Below are 5,617 nucleotides of genomic sequence, written 5' to 3'. Positions count from 1 at the left end.
CATTTTTTTAATAATACGGGGGTGGGTGCGGGAGGGGGTCTTGACCCCCATACCGCGTGTCGAAAATTTTTGCCATTTAAGGTGTCAAGATACTGCTGTGGGCTGTTTTAAAACATATAATGAAAGCTTTTCTCTTGATAGACATTTTCTTAATTTTTATTATTTACTTTTTCCATTTCCAACAATTCAAATAAAAAAACAATTATATAATATATATAAACACAAGTTCACACTATGTGATCAACATTTATATGTATGTGTGTGTCCCATTTAAATGAGTATATTTCAGTTGTTTTTTCTTCATTAACATCATTAAAAGTGGGCCTGTCTTCTAGGTTTGTTGTCATGCCTTGACTGCCTTCTCAAAGTTGAAAGATTCTAATGGGGGTCCTTAAAGGGAGATGAAGATAATTTAGAACTTTAACAGAGAGACAATTCCTGTTTTCAGTCTTAACTCTCTTCAGGCAGCTGAATCCTCGCTCAAAATCTGAAATTAATAAATAAAAGTAATCATTCATGTTAACCTCATGTCTTTTATTTATATTGTTTGTTTGATGTGAATATTTGAAAATTTAAAACTTCCAGCCTGTTTAAACTTAACTAAGTAAAAAAAATTATATTTGAAATGTTGAAAAACTTCTAGCAAAGTGTTACACATCTGCAACTGTCATTGGAAAATCATTAATGTTCAAGAATGAATGAATTTAATAATGTTTACCTGCAGTAGAGGTTGGGAGGAGGAGACCCACAGCAGCAATTCTGTAAAGAGCTGGATGACTGGTAGAAAGGTTGCCAGTAATCCAGGTCATGGTCTGGTCGGCTGACTGATCAGTCCCCTCTAGACTGGCACATACCTGGTGCCAGTGGCTGCGGCACTGCTCCATATCTACACCAAAGTGCCTGGCCAGCTCCTGTATGTCCTGACAAACCAATGCTAAGGGGTAGGACAGTAGATTGCACTTCACAAAGCTGTCCATGAACAGGCTCGTTTAAAGAGGGCCTGCAAAGTTAATATTTTTTTTCATTTTGGGGATTCACTGAACAGAAACAGATTACAAGACATTTTTAATTAAAAAAGAAAATGACCAATTGACTGTCACTAAGTGGGATTGTTGATGTAAAGTTTTTGTTGTTGTTTTCACTCATTTGCAAGTTGATAATGAACAGTCGTAAATGTTTTCAATGTTAAAGTAGCCATCAACCAAATTTATTTCTGAATATCTATGCAGTTTAATCCAAGAGTAAAAAAAGAAAAAAAAAGCAAAATGATCCTGAGACAGTTTCAACGACATTGCTCACAAAAAAAAACTCTTAAAATTGATAGTGAACTAGGCTTCCCTTATTCATGTAAGACGTATTATTTTTTTGAAATCTTAATACTACAGTACTGCTTAGACGTAACGATCATAAGAAAGTGAAAGATGAAATTGAACATTACACTTATATCAAGACAATTAACCCATTCATCCCTAAATATCAAACTGTTATATCGCATGTCAATTAATGCCAGTTATATTATCAAAGCAATAAAAGTTATTACACCTACCTGAAACATGTAAATATCACACATGCCGCGGTTAAATTGCACCCATCTCAATACACGGTAATTGACAACACCTGAAAGTGCACCAACAGTCGTCTGCAGACATCGATGACAGGTGTCTGTGACGTCACACAGTCTAAAGGCAATCAGTGTATCGGGTTGCGTATACGCCTCGGGTAATTATCTACACAGGACATGTATATTGGCTTGTTTATTTGGCTAATTGGGGTTAACTTATAGACACAAAAGAAAGGGATATCGGTCATTTTTTTAAGCGCTATGATAATTTTAAGCGCATCGGGATTTCTTGTTCTGAAATTTTAGCGCATCGGTGCCGATGCGCTAAAAGCGCCTGGGGAATTCCCTGAATCAATTACCAAAATCCACCTAGTCTACTGTGTCAAGAAATACATGTACTCCCGACTGGCCGAGGCATAGTTAATTGTTTGTACACTAGATTTAAAATTTTCAATTCAACACCTTTTTATAATTTTTAAAATGCAAGTTAACAATTATCTGTGTTTGTTGTAAAACATGTTCTATATATCGTCTATAAAATGACTCCTAAATATAAGGAGGCATCACTCAATTGAAAATGCATTAGGGTAATAAACGCATTACGCTGATTTTACCCTAATTGCCTAAACCGCAACTTTTTGGCCCTTTCTGTTGATATTGATAATAGCCGAGGATATTTCACTCATTAATTTCTTGCTTCAGAATATAGACTGGCTCATTGGCACGTTATTTTATTGGTAAAAAATAAAAAAGATAAAAAAAAAGAATGTTATGTTTAAACATGGAAGTATCACTTTTGTTAAACTTTTTTTCATTCATGACACTCGTGGACATGTTTATAATCAGAAAAGGTATTTTTATCTGAAAATCTGAAAACTGTGTAATTTTGTTAGAACAAAAAAATTAAACAAAAACAAGACTAAAAAATTCTCCATTGCTGACTGAACGAACATATATCTACTAGACGCTGCGTGCACGCGGCGTCTAATAACTGTTTCCTGTGTTCACTTTTGAAGAACTTTTTCAACAAATTTACCTAAAATAGAAACAATTAAGTGAATGGCCAATGGCCCTTAAGAATGTTGCTGAGGTTCCAATTGGTAGGGGACTTGCTTGCAATACTATGATAATTGCTTGTTATTATATATAATAATATCATCATTCAGGGTTATTAAAAGTCATGTAAATGCTAAAAATATAGTGGATTTTGATTTTTTTTCAGCATTGACACCATGCATTCATCAGGAATTCGTAAAATGATAAATGGCAGCCACAAAAAACCAAACAGCAAAGTTGAAGTTGAAGATAAAGAGCATTTACAGCATCAGACCAATACTGAGAGATGAAAAAATGTGCTTTGACTACCAAGATCCTTCGGCCCCTTGGAGAAAGGTGTGTATTAACAAATTTGACATGTGATGAAGACATTTGCGAAATACAGATAATTATCTTGAAAAACTGGTGTTGATAAGGGTTGTTTTGTGAAATATTTTTAACATCAATTAAACAAATTTAAGAAAAATTTATAGTCGAACTTCGTTGGCTCAAACTCGAAGATTCTCCAAAAAATAGTTTGGGCAATCAGTTTCTGATAATGGAGGCCATTTTGAAAGAAATATTTATCTTTATAGTAAAGTATATGACTTGTAGAACCAAAACAAAATTTTATATTTTAAAGTTAGGTACAAGTCCAACAGATTGACTGTTTGACAGAAAAAGTGAAAATATCTTTTTTTTTCACAAAATAAGTCAAGCAAACAGGTGTAATTATTATGGCAATTTTGCTGTCAGGACCATAACCACAGCCTGCTGGAGCTTAGACTCAGATGCATAGACCCATTTAAACACATCTAGTTACTTTTGACAATAAATTGCCAGGGATAGATAGTGGCAGCAATTCTGATGCATAAATCGTGAATTGCAACTTCTCATCCACAAGGGCTTACATATAATGGACTTTCATTAACAGAATGTGTATGTGTGTCACGGTGCAACAGGTCCCCATACAGTTTAACGTGCATGTATCAGAAGCAGTGTGTTAGTTTTTCTCTCTCTTTATATCTTGGTGCAAGTCCTCACATTGGTGGTTTATATGATAAATCAAAAATTACATCAGTGAAAAAAATATGCAGAGCATGTAACATATGTAAAAGTCATTTTAGCAAGTAAATTGCAATAATATTGTCTGAAGTATATGCATCTTTATTTTAAGAGTTGCATGAAATTCAAGGGGAAGTGGTTCACAAGGTCAAGGGTGTCTTAGGGTGATCTCTACAATTCTAAAATTAACATTTACAAGAGGCAAGAAATACTACGATAGGTAAATTTTTTTATTTTGTTAAAATACAACCCTCTGTTCCTCTTAACTTCTTTTTGTCCCCTGCCTTTTCGAAGAAAAAAGGGGGATATTGAAATAGGCTCCGTCTGTCTTTCCGTCCGTCTGTCTGTCTGTCTGTCCGTCCGTCACACTTTGTCGTTTATTGAAGGAATCTGAAATAACTTGGCACAAATGTTTGTTATAATAAGATGATGTGTCATGGCGCAACGATATCTAACATTGATCCATTCTCGACCATCTAGCGAGGAGGAGATTTCGCAAGAGTTTATTGGTGGACCATATGTATTGTTCTGCACTTAATGAGCAGATTGTCATAGAAGAGTTCGACATTTTTGTATTGGTACAAAGATTACATAGTCGATAAAAGGTTGTGATATGTTCGTATTTGTATCGCGGGATTCGCTTATTCAACGCGAGTTTTAAATTATTCTCTCGACTATATAACAAAATGTTAAATACAGGATTTTAAAACATAAGACTCTCAGGGCACATATATAAGGTATAGCGTAATATAATAAGATGGTGTAATGATACGCACTTATATCAAGTCAACACAACCACCCTGACAATATACCAGCCTACCTCCAAGTCAAGGTCACATCTTAGAGGTTTCACAAGAGAGCATCAACCAAGAACGTTCATGAGAATGATACAGACCAGTGGTATAGGTTCTTTGTGGTCCCCTGGGTTCTCTAATAGTTATATCTTCTAGATCAAGGATTTTGAAAAATCACCTTGGCTACAAATATGTTCACTAAATGATATAGTAATTGGAATATTGGCTGAAACTTTGTTTTTTTAATTGATAATAAATAGACGTAGTTAGTTGAAATCAGAAATGACAAAATTACTGCACTATCATATGACGTAACACACAAGTGTCCTACCTCCAAGTGTTTCGAATATGGTCAACTACTCTTTAGAGAGTGACATAAGCTTGAACATGATATGATCTCTTATATATAGTATTACAGTGTTTCATTTTATTTCTTATAAATTTCCTAATAAATTTATTGTTGCATTTGCAAGATCTAGCAATTGATTTCCATATGGGCACTTCATATAAATATATAATTCCCCGAGGTCGTACGGAGGATGTACTGTTAACTCCACTGTTGTTTACAAATTCTTGTTGATTCTTTGTTTTTCATATATAGATAATGTGTGCTTATCTTAGCTTGTAACGGTCATGTTCACGACTTTGGTCCCGTTAGCCCTCTGTGCATAATCTCTTACACTATGCGTGAACCATAATTCTCTTTGAAATGTGTAATATGTATGAATTACCTTTCTCGATCTCACTTTACCATTATATGCAACGCTTATAAGGAGTAACATGTAGACGTTATACAAAGTAACAACAGCTAGAGGACTATTTAAATTCAAAGCCCTTTTTCCTTCAATATATCGGCATTAACGTGACGTTTTAAGAAATATGGTAATATTATAATGTAAGAATGTTTAGTCTCTTAGACTGGATGATTCTGCACTTTCTCTAGATATTAGGGCTAATAATGATGGAGTATACTTATTAATAAATTCTTTTGAATCGAGATTTGTTTCTATGCTATAACTTTGAATTATAAATCAAATTCATTTTTCTGATATAGAATTAAACTCTTCACAGAGTTTTAATCATTTTGTAATGATATTGAGATAAGATTCTGACGCCTTCTCACTTACAGAATTGAAATTGTGAAATTCGATATAGTATACAT

At 34.0% G+C, this 5,617-nt stretch overlaps 1 long non-coding RNA gene across 1 annotated transcript; it reads right to left on the bottom strand.

The window, feature by feature from the left end:
* Positions 1-236: 236 nt before the first annotated feature.
* LOC132723286 (uncharacterized) lies at positions 237-1,850 on the bottom strand. Its single transcript, XR_009624722.1, has 3 exons — positions 1,547-1,850; positions 719-1,000; positions 237-487 (listed from the first exon to the last, which is right to left on the bottom strand). It is a non-coding gene; the product is annotated as an uncharacterized LOC132723286 (long non-coding RNA).
* Between the last annotated feature and the right edge of the window lie 3,767 nt (positions 1,851-5,617).

This window comes from Ruditapes philippinarum, unplaced genomic scaffold (assembly GCF_026571515.1).
Source record: "Ruditapes philippinarum isolate M1 unplaced genomic scaffold, ASM2657151v2 ctg7562_1_1_1_1, whole genome shotgun sequence".
NCBI lineage: Eukaryota > Metazoa > Mollusca > Bivalvia > Venerida > Veneridae > Ruditapes > Ruditapes philippinarum.
This window is presented reverse-complemented; position numbering and strand designations above follow the sequence as displayed.